This window comes from Scomber japonicus, chromosome 17 (genome assembly GCF_027409825.1).
Source record: "Scomber japonicus isolate fScoJap1 chromosome 17, fScoJap1.pri, whole genome shotgun sequence".
NCBI classification, from domain to species: Eukaryota; Metazoa; Chordata; class Actinopteri; order Scombriformes; family Scombridae; genus Scomber; species Scomber japonicus.
The window spans coordinates 9,619,976-9,639,029 of record NC_070594.1 but is presented as its reverse complement, the minus strand read 5'-3'; the positions used below and the strand labels follow the sequence as shown (position 1 = coordinate 9,639,029).

Genomic DNA, 19,054 nt, shown 5'->3' with positions numbered 1-19,054 from the left:
TTATTTGCCTCTCTGCTTTGTCTGTCTGACAACAGCCATATTGACAACTAACACCTCCGAGTAGCTCCGAGGGAACTGTAGTTTCGCTCGTGCTGAGGCCTCTAACCACGCGTCGGTGTCCCCTCCCATTAAAAACTACAAATCCCGACAAACGGAGGAGGCGCTGATGGCTCACTGATCTACAGTTGTCACAAAAAAAAAGGCGATGCAGTTTTTAATGTGGCCACAGCGGCTGCTCCTCTCAACCCTGCTGCTGCTCAATAGTTCAATCAGGCCACCTGCACCATCACACCACCCAGATACACACCTGTAATAGATTACATGTGTTGTTATTTAGTTATTTTTTTATTTAGGCTACACACACACATACACACACACACACACACACACACACACACACACACACACACAGACATATATGATCTATCATTTGGAAATGTAGTAGGTTATTATAGATGAGTAGTTACCCTATTTAAAATGTAATAAGTAATGTAACTATTTCAACTACTTAATCAAAGTAATGTAACTGTACTTTTTGATTACTTTCCTAATTTTCTAACAAATGTTTTCAGTGTGTAAGTATACCCATTAAGCACCAAAATCTAAATTCACGTGTTTTTTATGATACTTTATAAGGGAGATCATTTCTTATAAAGCAAGAATATAAAATAAAGATATTTTATTTAAAAAGTCAAAAGTCTGACATGGGCTTAATTGCTGCTGTGGCACCATTTAAGGACCGTGAAGACCACATCCACATCCAACCATATGATTTATTTATGATTTATTCATAAAATATAAATAAATATATTGATTTAAAAGTATTAAAAACACCAATTTATGTATTCAGTAACATGTTAATTTTTTTTTTATTTAAATGAGGAAAAAACCCTCCTGAGCAAAATCTTAAAGGTCTGACTTCAGATGTTATCTTCTTTGTAATCATCAACATTTGCCATTATGTAACTGTAATTTAATTACACATTTTTCTCTCAGTATCTGTAATGGATTACAGCCGTTACATGCAACTAGTTACCCTCCAAGACTGGAGATGTGTCAGGAAAGGTCAAGAAGTCACAGGACCGAGGGCGGATCTAGGAGTTGACATGACCAATAGACAACAATCCAATAAAAATAAAGAAACATAGAAAAATATTACAGGGGGAAAAAAAGAAGAATATATGTGATGGCAATTTCTTTTAAAATGTTTCTAAAGATAACTGATTGTGATGATTTAATTTTGTAAAAAGGAAGGTGAAGATCAGGCAGTCTAGTATTGTATGAATTTGGAAAAGTTTGCTAAATGATGATGGTAGAGAAAAGGGTAAGAGCATATATTTATATATAAACACACATATCTGATGAAGATTGAATGTGAATGATGGATTAAATAAAATAAAAAGTTTCAGCACATATCAGTTATAATTGTGCTTTAATGGTGTATATTAGACGCCTGTTCTGTAATTAATCAAGTTACCACAGAGTCAAGAAGTAACTGCTTACAAACAACTTATACAGCAGGGCCTTCAGGACCCCCGAGGGTTTGGAGCCACAGTGTATTTGCCTGCTTTGCCTGATTAGTAATGCATCCTAGGCAAGAACACATGTATTTATATATCTAAACACACATATCTGTTATGTCATAAACTGACTGAGTTTTCTTAACGGGGACAGACGCCTCGTTAGAGTTTGAGAAAGTTGCCAGTCTTATAGCAAATAAAGTTTATGAGGATTGGAGGGGTATGTATTAATATATAGCTCAGAAAATATGTTTTTTTCCCTATGGCCTGCAGAAAAGGCAGTATTTTATCCTTTAAATGGGTGCCAAAGTATTAAAAAATGATGTAGAAAAGATGATAAATTAAATTGGTGGTGCAGTAATCACTTAAGCAAAGGCATTAGGAGAATATCCAATTCCCTATAAAGTTTAAACTTTAAGTATCCCCTCCAGACATGTGTTCAGATGTATAAAAATACTCAACTTGGAATAATAATTTGAATCTGATACGACATTCCCACTTATAAAGTTCAATTACCTCGTTAACATCCTTAAAATCAAACAAGCCTCATTGAAAAAAGAATATCTATCTATAAATATGCAAATACTTTTCATTTAAAAGTTTAATTACTGGACAGTGGACTTCACTATAAAGTCCAATATCAGTGTATGTGCACTGAAGATTTCAACATTTCACGATGACTGGACCACGATGGGTTCAGGACCAGCGCCGATGTCACTATATGATATTTGTACTGAATGTACAGCACACACTTTAAACTCAGACTCCAGGTGAACGCGGACATACTCTTCACTTTTGGCAGATGAATGTGAAAAACAGACTTCTAGTGTCAAACACATACATCAGTCTGCACAGCGAAGGTTAAACATCCAACTGAACAAACAATAAGCGCAATACATTTTTGAGTGGGGGTGGGGGGGGGGGGCTTTAAGGAGACATACAGACTCTCCGAGACAGAAATCACTCTCAGCAATCACAGTCATATAAATCATGACTGGATTATTCAGTTAGGGGGGTTTATTTTACCCAGAGTCTCAGAAACCAGCCAGTATTTCTACAACACTGGAACAGATTTATTGTGTGTTGGTTGTTTTATGATAATATGATTAAACACAGTTTTTATTAAGTCAATATAAAAAAAAATCAACTGGCATATTAAATTTATTCAAAGTACATTTCTGTTTCCATTTCCTCTGCACAGTTCAAGGGGTTAATTGAGACACATTTCAGTTTTTAATTTGTGCTTTAGTGGCGCATATTAGAAAACTATTCTGTAATTAATCAAATTATCATAAAGTCAGGAAGTAACTGCCATATAAACAACTTATACAGCAGGGCCTTCAGGACCTCTGAGGGCTTTTTTTCCTGGTTGGTAATGCATGCTACTGACAGAAATGACAGGCCTGCATTATAACATAAACTCAAGGCCTTGTCTTGTAGATGGGCTTTGAATTCAAATCTAGTTATGAAGCTGTAATTATTTTTTGGTATTTGTTTTCTACCCACATGGAACATATACCTGAATACATTTATGCTTCATCAAATTATCACAAACTCATGACTAATTCATAGAAACAGGAGTGTGGGAGGAACTATAACTCCCTTTTTTTTTTTTGCCCTTTAGAGGGTTAATCTGGCACCGCTGTATATGTAGAGTCATCCATAAAAGCCGACCCACCTCATTTTATTCTCATAACGAGGCTAATATTAAGTTATATAAAAACTTGAAAAACATAATGGTTTATTTGAATATTTTTAATGCTCGGTGTGTCAGATGTGCAGAGGAGCGAGCTGTTTACTCAGCTGGTTCATGAGGAGGAAGGTCAGCAATAAAAAGAAATTAAAAAAGGCTTAATTCTGGAGGGGAAATGGATCCAGGTGGCTAACTTACTGTAGCATGTGCATCAATTAGACATTTCAACTAAAAAACAGAACCCCGTTTAAGTTAACCATTAATATTTTTTGCTGTGCTGTTCCTGCTTAATTTCAGTCTGCACCTGCTTTGCCTCTGCAGAGTTGTTGCAATTATACTTTTAATATCATTCTCTTTATACTCCAAAAAAAAAGCTTAGTTTAGTCTAATATATGCTTTCTTTACTCTTCGACTCACTGCTACAAGTTTTAACTGGAGACACGGCTCAAATAAATGCCTTCTTTGGGACTAAATTGCCAAAAGCTCACAGGCAGGAGAACACATTTAGTGTGGGGTAAAAATCCTATGAATCATAATCATCTCATGCATCGTTTGATCCAGAGGTCATGCTGGGAAAATCTGAGCGGAGCAAAGCGAATGACAAGTGTTCTGCTCTCCTTTAACAACAGTGAAAGTGCCTTTGAACAAGACAGTGAGACCTAATCTGCCACCGTGGAGGTGTCGAGTAGACGGACACGCTTCGAATCATTTGTGTTGCACAACAGAATATGATGAATATTAATGCTGTTAATGCAGTTGTCCATGACCCAACATCCATGAATAATGCATGTATACTCATAGAGCTCATATAAGATGCTTGTGATGCTGTAATTGCAGCATGAGCTATATGAGATACACACTAGCCTTCAGTTAAAATAGAGAGCCGCAGATTTTATAGATGAGGTGTGAATGAATGCTGCTATATATATCCTTGCAACTTATAGTCTTGGTAGTCATACTGCCCCCATGTGACAACTACTGTCCAAAAATAACCTAACTTGTACTTGTGATTGTGTACTGGTTGGCCTTTTTTACTGTGACAGGATGGAGATTAAAGTTACATTTCTGTGGATTTTAAGTGTTGAATCCATGTAAGTCCTATATATAAGACCTGGGATTGCTTCATTAATGATCATTGAGACTTCTTCCATTGGTCAGTGATATACCATATTGTTTGTGTTTGCAATATAAATAGACTAAAAATCAGTCTTTTGGCACCTTAAAGGCTTTTCAATAGCCTTTATAAAATTGTCATTAATTGCTGTATAATGTACATGTTGTTTAGATATGTTTATCTACTCCCTTGTCCAGTTTTTACTCTTCTATATGAATCCCTATACAAGACTACATAGGCTAAAGAAGGAAAGTTATACAGTTATAATAATATTAGTGATCATTGAGACTTTTTCCATTGGTCAGTGATATACCATAGTGTTTGTGTTTGCAATATAGATAGACTAAAAATCAGTCTTTTGGCACCTTATCTACAATATTAAATGTCAAAAATCTGCAATTTAAACTCTTTTTAATACCCTCATATAATTATCACAAAGTAATATTGACTTTCCAGTCATTTTTCTTTTCAATAGCCTTTATAAAATTGTCATTAATTGATGTATACATGTTGTTTAGATATGTTTATCTGCTCCCACTCTTCTATATGAATCCCTATACAAGACTACATATAGGCTAAAGAAGGAAAGTTATACAGTTGTAACGATAATATGCCTCCATTATAATTATAAAAAGCTTTACCACTAAATAGACTACATATAGCTACTGAAAGAGCTCAGATGCTTGCCAAAGACTCCTCTCACTCACCACTTCAGCAGCCCTAAAGCTCGGACACAGAGGCTGAGGAGGAGTTTTTATCCTCAGGCTGTTGAAGCTAATATAGGAAGGAGGAAATGCAGCAAATATAGTGTTTAGTGCTGCTATTGCATATTTACTGCTCACCTGCTGCTAAATATATGATACATTAAGTGTAGAAATGTTACTTATTTATTTATGTTTTAATGCTTTAATGTCTTATTAGTCTTTATAATCCCCTAAATCTCCACCTACCTCCTCCCTTCTATTTTTTTTTTCTCTTCTTATCTAATACTGTCTTCACTGCAAAGCCGCACATCACTGTACAACCATGGATGTTAACATAGACTATATGTTAAAAATAAAACCTTTTCACTTAGACAACACAGAGACATAGGTTTAATGGGATATTTTTCCCTCCTAGTGCCCTTCGAAGTTCCCTATATGTTTCCAGAAAGCTCTCAAAGGCTTTTAAGTGCAAACAAGAAGTCAGTACTCAGCTGCCAAAAAGCTGCCATCAAGTCGGACAGTTTCCAGCCTCCCTCAAAGAATATACAGGAAGTCACAGAAATAGTTACATCCTGTTAGAGTTAATCCGGATTTAATGAAACGTTATCAGATAATCAGATATCACTGTATGATAGCGTATAACCTATTAAAATGAGCTGGAACCTTGTGATCATCAAAGCAGCATTTATTCTGTAATCTTCATTGTTATTGAAGTATTTTACATAGACGTTCAACCAGCAGCAGGCGGACCAAGACCTGCAGGTCATTATGCTGACCACAAACCACCACCAACAAGGTTTTGTCTTGGATCCTAAAACAAAATTTAAAAAAAAATCCTATCAAAACCAAATTATTATTATTATTTATGTAATTTATTTTGTCTTTGTATAATCTTTAAACTTCCTACCTCTCCTGCACAAATGCTTATTTAGTTTTAATATATTAATAGCTGAGTATGTGCAGGTAAACGTGAATGTCTTTGTCAAACTTTAAAATATTGCATTAAAAATAGTATTTTATTATGCATTAATGAATGAATAAATTAATTAATAAATGTAAATCAGGCACACTCAAAAAACAAGAGAAAAAACATAAATAGTGTGAAATATTTGTTTTTTATTAGGAGAAGACTCCAAACACTTTTTGATTATTTCAATTGATAATGTGCTTGAGCCTGTGTTCCCTAAAACACGCTGAGCCTATAGGTTGTATATTCAGTGGCCAAAAAAACGACTTATAGTTACGTTTGAGTGATAGACGCCATCTAATGGCCGTAGTGATTATAGTGGCAAAAAGTGGACTTAGCTGCTGGAGACAGCTTTTTTTTTCTTTTTAATGGTGAGGTGGTGTTTGGAAAAATATTGCTCAACTTTAAGAAAGTGAACATTTTAATGCAAACAATTTTACCAGGGGAAGAACTATGGGGTGGCTTTTGGGGATGAATGTTTTCTCAAAAGCCCCAAAATCTTTTTTTTCTTAAAAAAAAAAAAAACTTGGTCACTTTTTCTGAACAGTGACTTCCACCAGCTGCTGACTGAAAATGTAATCATTAATATCAAATAATCTCTAAAATAAATCACTACAACTACTATTACTACTAATGCAGGAAAATTTAATTCTGCACATGTAAAAAATTGGCCCTGGCTTCGGGTGCTGTGGACTTAGCCCCGAATCTTGTCAACTCCTAAATCCGCCCCTGATTTCTCCCTATACTAACCGAAGTGTTTTTTGTGCCTAAACCTAACCAGACCTTAACCACAGTGTTATATCATCATTATTTAGTAACAGTGATTTGTGACCATTTTTGTGACATATTATGCTCCAATGGTAGCCTGCAAGATGAAAACCCTCCATTGGGTTGTTTTGGAGTGCAGGTCGCCCTATAATTTAGAGGACTTGTACTAAGAATTAAATGAACCCTCACATACTGTTCATATTCTGACTCATAGTTAGTCTCTGCACCAATTCATATGATAAAACTCTCCATCAGTCATTAATAAATGGTTGGTTAGTCCTTCATGAAGAGTGTATTCTATTTATTTATGGAGAAAAAGACATTTACAATCACTATTTTATGGTTCAGGAGAACATTTTATAGAATATGAAGAATATAGCAACGTGTCTGAATGATGGTCTTTACAAAAATGTGTATCAGCTGCACAAAAACACAAATATGATGCATTTGATCTTTATTTCAATTTTTTGTATATTCAGGGTCACTTTAGACAAAATCCACCTTACAGAAATGTGTAAAGGGTGTTTTTCCACACAGCTCTCAAATGTAGAAAATTGGTCAAATTTGACCCTAAACAGTATGTAAGAGTTAAATTAATTTAGTTATCTGTAATATTTGGTTACTGATTTTGTTTTCTGTCTTTTTGGCTGATGAAATGTAATCCAGATGTGTTAACAATGAAATAAAAAGTGAAAATAAAAAAAACAAAAACGTGTCATGTTGTTGATCTAAAACACCTGAGCCAATCAGCTGTTTGATCAGCTGACCAGCAGGCGTTTATGTTTCCCATCATGCCTGTTGGTTGGTGGAAGGTGGAGGTAGTAGAGGTGGGTTTTTTGGGGGGGTGGGGGCTGGGGGGTGCAGCAGCAGCAGCAGCAGCTTGATCTCGTGAGGTTATCGCCGCCCCACGTGTGCATGACGTCAGAGCAAGTCTCGATCAACAACCATGGGATCAATCTGAACCGGACCTCACATCTGATCTGAACCGGCATGCACTGAGCTCTGACCGCAGGCCTGGCTCATGTCGACCCGAGCCTAAAGGAAAGATGCATGGATAGTGGACACATCAGGATCCTGCAAAAAAAAACAAAAAAATCCCCCAAACACTAAAGAAAGAGGACCAGGAATACTACTTCTCCTTCTTCTCTTTCTTCCTCCTCTTCTTCCTCCTCTTCGAGCTCAGCGTGTAGCCGGTGTGTGCTTTGGTGAGTAATGTTAAAGAAAACACACAGCTGCTGTTTTTAGCCAGCTGTTTTCTGTTTTAGCCAGCTGTTTTTAGCAGGCTAGCAGCTTCAGACAGCTAACATGAACTTAGCTTAGCTCGGTGAGTGAGAGTACAAAACACACATACATAGCACAGCTGGCTTGTTTTGGTGGGTAAAAGAGAAAGAGGAAAAAAAGAAGAAATGAAGCTAATTAACATGCAGAGTTTGCAGCACTCACAGTGTGTCTGATATAGCTGCTTTAGCACATGAAGCTTTGTTGTTAAGTGAACTATCAGCTAAGCTTGGCACACAGGGTCAGCTGTGATTTGACATAAGGCCGAAAGCTGTAATGATAACGTCATCTTTGGCTTTTAATGGGCAACAATAAACCAGACTGAAACTGTATAGGAGCTCATTTCCGCCAGTGTGATAAAAAGAAAAATCCTGTAAGTCGATATAATGAGAAACTTTTTCAGAATAATGAGAAACTATCTCAAAATATTGACTTACTATGTCAAAATAATGACTTAGTAACTCAAGATAAAGAGAAAGTGTCTCAAAATATTGACTTCCTCTCTGAGAAACTACCAAAATATTGACTTAGTGTCTCAAAATAATGAGAAACTAATAGGTCATAAGATAAGTCGTTATTTTGAGATAGTTTCTCATTATATTGAGATACTAAGTCATTAGTTTGGGAATTTTTCTCGTTATAATGACTTACAGTTAATAATGGTGGTCCAAATTCAACTTATAACACATGATATGGACACTTGGAGCCTCCTGTGCTCATCATCTTCAATGACTGAGAAGAAGTAGATGACATTTTAATGAGATATTTGAATGATTTTTGGGGTTTTTGTGTGTGGAAAAAAACATATTGAACACAAATGATTATTCAGAGTGTTTTATGTGCATCTTAAACATGTCTGGAGGGGATTTCTAATGAAAGAATTAAAGACTTTAAAGGGCAGGGCTAGCCTTGCATCTGCCAGAGCAAATAAAACATGAGCTCTCAGATTGGTCTTGTCTTGCTGTTGCTGATATTGGGATATGAGATTAGATATGATCTTAGATATATCAGATATCATAATATTATGATATGGCACAAGTGTTGTCATTTCCCTGTTTTAAAGGCTGCATTGCAGTAAAGTGATGTCATTTTCTGAACTTACCAGACTGTTCTAGCTGGTCTCTGATATGCCTTTATCCACTTAGTCATTACATCCACATTACTGATGATTATTAATCAGAAATCTCGTTGTGTAAATACTTTGTGAAAACACCAATAGTCATCCCTAAAATATTGTTGCAGTATCGATATTGAGGTATGTGGTCAAAAATGTTATGTGATATATGATTTTGTCCATCTCGCCCAGCCCTAATTTCATTTAACATCCGCAGCAGTAGAAGTTTGCTGAAACATGCTTTGAAAAAACAAACCTTCCACTTTCCACTTTGGAAATGTCGAAACTATTATTGTGCAAAAACAGTCGTGGGCTCTGCTCTTCTGCTCTGTTTGGCGGTATTGTTCCAGAAAATGTGCCAGCTGACTGAAAACAGAGTTTGGGTCCAATGAAGACAAGTTGCTCAATTCATTTATTTGAACACCTGGCTGTGGGAGTTGTTTGCAGGGAAGTGAAGTCCAATTTCAGTGTCAATCGGCACTATCTGACGCTCTGCAACCCAACACTGACTGTAACACATAATATAACTGCTGCCACCCTAGTGTGCAGTTAAAAATGTCAATCTTATGTCTAAATTACCCCACTCTACAGAAATCAGATATTTTTTTCATTCAACATATCTTGCTGCAGCCTTTTTATTGATTTTACCCAGCAGTTAATTGACTATGAGTTGAAAATGTGTTGCTTTGCTGTAGCTTTCTAATACAATTACGGCACCATTAAACAAATACACACACACACACACACCACTAAAACTTAACAGTAACACTAAATATGCCCCGAAAGGCTATAGGTGTAGCTTCTCTTTACTCCTGCTTACTATATGGACAGGCTACTGAGCTCTGTGTCATTAGTTTGTTGTGGAAGTGTTTCTCTCACAAGCATTAACACACTAATCCTCCTCTTATAGCTTCTCCACATCATATGAACGTGACCAGGCAGCAGCTCTTGAGCCACATAACTGTTTGGAAAATGCACAGCAAAGAACATTGGGTCAGGGTCAATGGGTTGAACTCGGACAAAAACACAGCATTAGTGCTAAAAAACTGACTGTGAAACTGTTTTTAAAGCTAAGTGGAGCTTCAGAGTTTCTTTTATAGTTTGTGAATTAAAGTATTAGCAGCTTTTTAAGTTACTTTACATTTAAGTAAATCCCTCTCCTGGTTGGAATTATAGTATATTTGCCACGTAGTATTATTGTATTAAACAGGATTTTTAAAAGCATTGGGAATAAAATTGGGTCCTTTTGTCTTGTGGTGTTGTTTGGACACATGTGGCTCAATATGACAGTATAAAGATAAAGATCCAGCCCACATCTGGACACATCATGAGAGGTGAAATCCCCCACATGTTCGTTCCTTCTGATCAGTTATTCTTTAGACTTTATTCCAAGGCAGAAATTGGAGTAATCAATACTAATCATACTGTACGCTCAGCAATTATGTTTAGTTTTGAAATTATTTGTCATATAAGCTTTAGAAACGTTTTGCTTCCGTGTTTTAACGAAAGCTCGAGATTAATGTCATGTTTCTGTTGAGCCACAGTGTTGTGGGAGAAATATGGAGCCTGCTGGGAAATTTTGCAATGGTTTTTGTGTGTGTGTGATTTTTTTTTTTTTTAAGACATTTTTTATGCTTTTGTCTTATCAGAGTTTCTCGGAGGCCAGCTGGTGAGATCATCGCGTTGCTGTCAAATACAAGGGAGCAAAGACAGAGAGTTAATCTCCAAGAATTCACAGTAAGTATCTGGTATATGTTTCACATCCTTCAGACTCATGCTCCAATTTAATATGTATCACACAGATATACACAAATGACCAGCAAGATTTTTTTTTTTTTTAATTTTCCTTCATGAGTTTATATATTGGCAAGATGCTGCTTTTATATTTGTAAGTTTACACACATAGACAGACAGAAGTGTTAAATCTGTAATTCACTGCTGGTTTTCATACATTTCTAGTTACAAAACATCACCAAGCCTGAAACTGTGATTTCCTCTGTCTTTATGTGATCCTTCTGAATCCTCCTGCAGCTGTATAACTCTTGAAAGGCCACTAGGGGGCAGTATTATGTTTGCTATTCCCCAACATCAGCCCTGTACTCCAGGCTGTGCAGAGACTTTGCTGCAGGGACGTCCTGCTGTGATTTTGTGTTTGATGTTCAGAAAGAAATTCAGCTGGTAAACAACTTTACAAGCTTATTGTGGACTATTAATTTCACTCAGGAACACAAGTTAATCAAAATCTTAAGATATAGAGGAATGCTTGTGAATATGTTTGATTTATTTTATTTAATCCCCCAATTATGAAGCTTTTCTCTCAGAGATAGTTGTTGCCATAGGAGATGTAAAGCAGCCCATGTTGTGTAAGAAAACCAGTGAAAGGTTTAGACATACCTTCCCATTCACTTGAATTAGAAAAGGTGTCCAAACTTTAACTGTATATTAATGCATATCCAATGTATTGTATTTAATCCCCCATTATGCAACTTTTCTCTCAGTGATATTTGCATGAAAGCTAAAGAGGCTTCTTTGTTACCACATGAGATACATAGCAGCCCATTGTGTATTAAATTAGACATACATACAGGAGTGTGACTGAATTTCCCATTAAATACAGGTGTTAATACATATATAGAGTACCAGTGAAAGGTTTGGCCATACCTTCCCATTCACTTGAGTATGTCCAAACCTTTACTGCACGTTAATGCTGTTTGAGTACAATAATTACCCAAATGTTAATCAAGGATATTGCTCAGCCCTTTTTATAATATTGATCTTATTTGTGACTAATTTTGTTATATAATTGGAACTTGAGCTACACTTACTCCAATTTTCCAGTTTCTGCACTTCAAAGAGAATCTGAGAACTAGTAGTTTTATACAGATAAGCGTCTAAAATCTGCTGCTTTCATTGAGCCTCAGTGAACACATCCATTTACTTATTAATTCACTCCTCAACTCTTTTCACTTTCCTAACTCTCATCATGTCTGCCTCTCTATTATATCAATAGCCACCCGCCCCCTCTCTTCCCTTTCAGAATTTTTCTGAATCCCTCCATCCTGACTTCCCGGCCCTTATGAACAACTGGCCAGGACAGCTGGTTTTAACAGCTGCTCGCCATCTCATTTTTGGCTTATCTCCTCCTGGACAAGTTTTTCCACAGCGTTGTCCTTTTTTTGTAAGCCTCTCTGTTTCTAAATCAGTCTTTAAATGCTATCTTTGTGCTACCATTCAGCAAACTCTACACTGGGGGTTTTTTTTTTTGTTATCTTTTATGACGATGCCCCCAGTTGCTCTAGTCGCCTTAATGTGTTGGCAAAATCTACTGCCGTCTACTTAAAGCATCCTCTTTTAGATAAAGGGGACATTGATAGAGATGACTTACTGAGATCTTTGGGTTTTGCCAGTAACCATTAACAAAATAGTGATTTTCCGCATGAGCATCTGTTGTGACATCTGTAGCTTCTTTGTTTTCTTTTGCTCTGTTTACCACCATTACCTTTCTGCTGACGACACCAGTATTAAATGAATCCCATGTGTCATCTGCACTAAAACAGCCTGGTCTAAATGTGAGTCTGCTGGTAATATGCTGTAATCTTCCCTGATTGTAACTGCTGGCATGAAACTGAGGGAAATATTCCAGTAGAGGAAAATGAGGTGATGGTGAGGCACAAAGGGTACTAATAGTCTGAGAATTGTTTTTAGTATTTTTATCGGTTGGAGTTGGAAAAAGAGGTAAAATGGTATACCTGTTTGAAAAGTTTGATCTGTTTCTACTTAAATGGATAAATGAGAAGGATGTGAGTCTATTTAAATGTGCTATTACTATTGTTTAATTCATATACTGGAAAAGAAGACCAGAAAGTCAGGAGGTATAATAATTGTATTTGGTTCTTTTTAATTGAAAATAATAGAAAAGACAAATGATTAGAGTTTAAACCCTCTCTAACTTGCACTGTAAAAGGCCTGGAGCTGGAATTATAGTTGAATGATTGAGCCATCAAATGACCCGACTGACCTTTTGTCCTGCTGTTGATCTCAGCAGTTGTTGGTATAGTAATTTATCTATTCTGCTACGAGCCGTGTCTGTTCCTTTTCCTCCTCGGGGGTGGCACAGGGGTTAATCGGGCCGGGAGCTGGGTGCCACTGGAGGCATAGCTGCACACTTGCTGCCTATAATTCAAACTGTTGCACTGGATTCTTTGATGTGGAGCTGACGGATGGAGACGCCGGTTGATCTGTGGCACCAGCGCGCTTAATCTCCATCTCTCTTTGTAGAGACATCAAACTGGCTACACTGTATGAATTTGTGTCTTCGGGTGCTGACAGGATGGCTGGCCAAGAGCTACTGAACTTTTCTTAGCAGGGGATGTTCTCCCCCAGCTCGGAAAAACTTTTTCGCTATCAGGCCTGTCAGGGGACATGGATTAAGATTAGGCTGAGATAAATATTATGCTTTCAGCGGGGATGAAATCGAACCCGGGACTCAGATTTCAAAGTGGTAGTCTTGTCCTCGGAGACCGGTCTTAACTCTTGGTCTGTTAAGGAATCCTGTGTCTGTAATTTTAAGCAACCAGAAGCAAAGAATTATGTTTATGTTTTAAATTTCTTAAGTTTGCGCACAGGCTAAGGCATGCATGATAAATCTAATTTTATACTGTATCTAAACTATAAACCAGTTAAAAACCTCTTAAAGGTGCGGTGTGTAGAATTTAGTGTCATCTAGCAGAACGGACTTGGCAGAAATATAATATTCAGAAGTATGTTTTAATTAGTGTATGATTAACCTTTATTTTATGAATTCTAATTTACAATGGTGTCGAGAAACAACGACCATGCAAAACAGTAAAAATCATTTTCAATCAATTAAAACAAGGTCTGAAATAAAGCCTTTGAACAGCTGTAGTGGCCATAAAGAATCTAATTGTAAGGCCTATGAAGATAAGAATCATGTTTTAGTTACCTTTAATATAACCCCTGTATATCTACATGCTTCCTCGAATCCCGCCATGTTGCACCACCATGTTTCTACAGTAGCCCAGAATGGACAAGAACAATACTTTCTTTAGAGAGGGCTTTTTAAATTATTTTTTGTCGTGGCCACCATAGGGTCTCTTACACGCCTGGAAGGGGCAGGGGAGGGTGAGGGGAGGTGTATTAATTTAGTTGCAATTTGCTACCCAACCGCAAGATGCCTCCAAATCTTACACACCAATTAATTGATTTATTAATAGCAATCTCACCTTAAAACCCATTTAGTAGCTGCTCTGGAGCTTTCAGCTTTCATCTGGGATGCTTTCATTCATAATGTTCACATGTAGGATTAAATGAAGACTGCACTGTGATTTACTGTAGTGCCAAGAAACTTTACCCTAAACTCACACTATAATTTTAGATGTTGACATAACTTAAAAAGTTCAGTTCACTTTTGATAAAAATGTAACCTCTAATTGAAGTTAGGAGAACATATAAAATCACCGCCCTGACATTTAGTTTAATTAGAATTAAGATATAATGGCTACCTTTTTTAATGGTATTACAGTTCAGTTCAGTTCAGTTCAACTAGTCCTGTTGTGAATTTAGTCTCCCACTAATGAAGTGAACAATGAACAGCCACAGGTTTAATTCCATTCAATTTTATTTATATAGTGACAAATCACAACAAAAGCTATGTTAAGGCACTTTTCACATTGAGTAGGATTAGACCATACTCGAGAAGCCAAAAGAATTGACAGCAAAAAAAAAAAGAGTGTGCGCTCTTCAAATAGAAAACAGAGAGGAAACGCTGAGGGAATGACTAACAGGAAAAGTGGTGAAATAGCGTTTCACTTAAGAACATTTTTTATTTTTTTTAAAACCAAACTGTCTGAATCACAGGATGCCTTTCCAGAATTGTTTTGACTCCTGACATCTTCTTGCATCACACACTTACTCACTCACATATGCACACTGTGTAAATTTAGAGGTTGTTCAGCATGCAGGCTTCAGCTGCCACACCATCCATTTTTATCTCCTTTTGTAGAATAATGAATCCTTCTGATCAGATAAAAATCTTCTTCCTGTTTTTGTTCTTTGTTCATTCTTCATTTATCCCTTAAAATAACCAGACATGAGAATTTTCATGCTGCTTTTGTACAGAGGCAAATCCTCAATGCGCTGGCCTGATCCTTGGTTTGAACCCTTCCTTTGATTGTGACTGGACTTAAGTTTTGGGTGTGTCTCTGGCATGTGGACGAGCCTTCTGGGCAAACTTTAAGCCTGAGCAGACACAGGCATGGATCCTATCATGGCATCTTGCAGACCATCCATCACATCGGCTCCTATCTCCGTGTCTTTATGGACCCGTAATTGAAAGCAGGCTTCTTGATTGGCCCTTTTTCTTTTGGTTCCTAGACTTAAGATGAGAGAAATCGATAGCGCCTGGTGCTCCTCTCACACACCAAGACACACACACACACACACACACAAAAAAGCATATGTGAAATATTATCGGCTCTGGCCACTGCACTCTGCTTTCAGCGATTTGACCTGGAGAGGGCCCTGTGTGGGAAGAAGTGCTTGGTGAAAGAACCCCTGTCTCTGTCTTTTGCATCACCCGGGCCCAGAGCCTTGCCATATCGCTGCTTGCACCACAGCTGTCACTGTTTGTATATTTGATATACTGACGGATGCCGAAAAGGAACAGGTGTTGCGTATTAGTGCCACTATTTTATCCTCACCCCTGCAGAAGAAAAAAAAAAAAAAGGGGAAAAAAAAGCAGACTGCGGTCAATAGAGTTGTCAGAGTGTATCATTGTAATATATGGCAATCTGACTTTTAAATTGAGCTTTGCTACAAAGCATTACCTTCCCAGTTTTCCCGAGGAAAAGGAAGAGGCACAGAGAGAGGGGAAAAAATGAATTAATGTGCTTCAGATGGACGGACTCCAAAGGCAGATCAGAAATACGGGAATGTCTTTGAACATCGACCTTTTCCGTCCCGCCATCTCTTCTCAGTAAGTGCTATTAGTCTGCATTGAGTTTGTGGGGATATTAACCGCAGATGGAAACTTTTGCATATAAGGTTTGGACATTTACATCCGATTTTTTTGTCAGAGATGGACATAACCCTATGTGATTATTTATTCAAATAACCCACAAAGGTGCACTGCTTTATCTTCTACACTGCAGTGCTTAACCCATATGTTTTCACAGCAATATATTTCAATCGTTATTTGAACTAAACATAAATCTTAATAACAGGTTTGAAGCTGTTCAGACCGCAGCCCCACAGTATGGACAACCTAATTTTGTGGTTTTTGAGTCCACTGGTGCTTACCTAACCTTCTGCCAGTAGCTTAACCAAATAGATATTTTGTCATGAGCCATTACTCACATATCAGCCTGGATTTGCTGGTTAATATTTCATGCCTCGATACTTCGGGTGAACACATTTTTAAGCTCTCGCCTTCGCCTGGAGAACAAGGTTTGTCTCCCCCTCACTTCATCAGTCTTGTGAGAGTGTTAGCGAGCGGGTTGCTTCACTGCATCTTTCCTTGGTTGTGTAGCTCTTCAGACAAATTCCCAAAGACAGGGCCCTCGTTCCCCCCACAGAGAGCAGCCTCATTAGGATTTGTTGCACAAACTGGGGAATGTTGACTGGCTGAGGGAGCAACAGGGCCTTCCCTCCCAGAGACACATGTTCCTTGCCGTGGCCTGACCCTGGAGCTCTGGGCCTTGTCGAATCATATTTGGCTCATACGCCTCCCAGTCCAGGGGCTCAGTTACCCCTGGACCAACCTAATGCTCCCTCACTGAGGCCTGTAAACGGAGCTTAAGGTTTTAATAAATGGAAAACTTGTTGAGGAAACATAGAAGACTGATGTTGCCATCACGAGGTACCGAGTTTAGTGAATATCGCACCCTGACTGCTACTCTTGGGGTGCTTATTTAGTGAATCAAGGTGCAGGGGAGCAAACTGCAGTCAAGCACTCTGTAAGCAGTGTGTAGAGTCTAATGTGCATCCAACATGCACATTGAACCAGGGATTAAGAAGCACTATAATGTATTATCATACATTATTGGTAAGAATGTTAGAAAGAGCCAAGAATCTTGTCACACCTTCTTTACAAGCCTTGCTCTGTCTGTACATTACTCCAAATCTCTTGCCAAAGCTTCATTTTTCCTCTGTAGATTTGAAGAAACCTCCACACTGATTTTTAACTGACAGAGCAATGGACATAGCAGAAATGTAATATAATATTAGGAAGTATGTTTTAATGTTTTTTTAATCACCTGAAAATGAGAATCTTGTTTTCGTAACCTTAGAATGACCCGCCATGTTTCTACAGTAGCTCAGAGCACACAAATCACAGACTAGCTCTAGAGAGGGCCTTTAGAGTTTGTCATGAGTTTCGTGGCAACACTGGCTTCTCCTACAAGCTTGGAAGGTAAGGACGAAAGGGAGGAGTATTAATTTGGTTGAAACAGGCAACCTCACTGCCAGATGCCACTAAATCTTACATTACCAGTCCTTTTGATTTATTAACAGCATTTGATCCTCGGGTAGCTTTCATCTGGTAAAATTCAATCTAACTTTACATGATGAACATCTTTTTGAACATCTTTGGCTGGTCACATGAGCTGCAACGATGAGTCAAGTATCCACTGAGTCTACGGACAGAAACATTGTCAGCAACTATTTTGTTTGAATCATCATTTCTGTCTTTTTTTAAGTAAAAATGCCAAAGGTTCACTTCAGCTTTTTAAATGTGATTTGCTGACCTTCTTTGTTATTTATGACAGTAAATTTGATACCTAACACTTTTGACTATTAGTCAGCCAAAAAAGGCAAACTGAAGACATAACTCTGGCCTCTGACAAATTGTAAATGCCAATGTTTTTCCACTGTGTTTGTTTTTTTTAACATTTCATGAACTAATGATTGATTCAGTTAAGTTAGTAGTTTCAACCCTGCTGGTTCCTCTTCTTATTAATGATGCATACATTTATTTTGAATCACAGCGTTCGATGCAATCACATTTACAGTAGTATTTAACACTGTAGTTCAATTAAAATCAAATAAAAAAAAGTTGCTTCATGTTTTGCGTAAAGAATTATTCATTTTAAAGTCAAAACAGCCAATCTGTTTGTGAAAAAACAGACCTGAACATGGCTGCATGAACTGATGAAATGAAACTGGTCCATAAATATAAACACTATAAACCAGTAATGATTCTGTTATACTCTACAGACACGTACGTCTAAAAGATGTCTCCATCTCCAAACTTATAAGTCATGTCATATGCCTTTTGTAAGGCAGAGGTAAAGCTATTCAATTACTCAGAGGAGCAACCTCAATCTACTTTGTGGAGGGGCGTTCTGTTTATCGCGTCTTCTCTCAACTCCTGCCATCTCATCTTCAAGTAATACCATTGCCATTCATGTTTGGCATCAGCAGCCAGGGGTGGATAGTTAATGAATTGGCAGATTGGAGCTCTTCCGGGCAACGTAGATGGACAGTGTGACCTTCACCTTGAAAGAGCATAAGCGCATAAAGAGAGAGAGAACAAAAAAACCCCAATGCGTCACCTCAAACAACAGTATCATGGACAAATCCCAGTTGTAGGTGTGTCATGCATAATTAGGAGACAAAAGAACAGTGACCTTGATTGTCTGCATCCCATGAGTGTTGAATCATTTCTCATCTCTTCCAGCACTGTTTTTCCATCTTTTCACCCTTTTCTAAGTCTCTCTTCTTGGCCACCACCTTCCTGTTTCTCACACTACCAAGATGATATAGTGAGGGGGCTCTGGAGTCTCGCTTTCTGTCAGCCCATTAGTGGTGAATGGTTGAAAGGGCCTGCCCCCATAGGAACTGGTACGAGCCAATGTTGAGTAATGCTGGACATATGGAAT

At 37.7% G+C, this 19,054-nt stretch overlaps 1 protein-coding gene across 1 annotated transcript in view; it reads left to right on the top strand.

Annotated features, from left to right (window-relative positions):
* Positions 1 to 7,653: 7,653 nt before the first annotated feature.
* disp1 (dispatched homolog 1 (Drosophila)) overlaps positions 7,654 to 19,054 on the top strand; it is a 93,410-nt gene continuing 82,009 nt past the window's right edge. The window contains exons 1-2 of the mRNA XM_053336842.1: positions 7,654 to 7,971; positions 10,808 to 10,895. The gene's annotated coding sequence lies outside the window, so the exon portion shown is untranslated. The remainder of the gene's footprint in view (positions 7,972 to 10,807; positions 10,896 to 19,054) is intronic.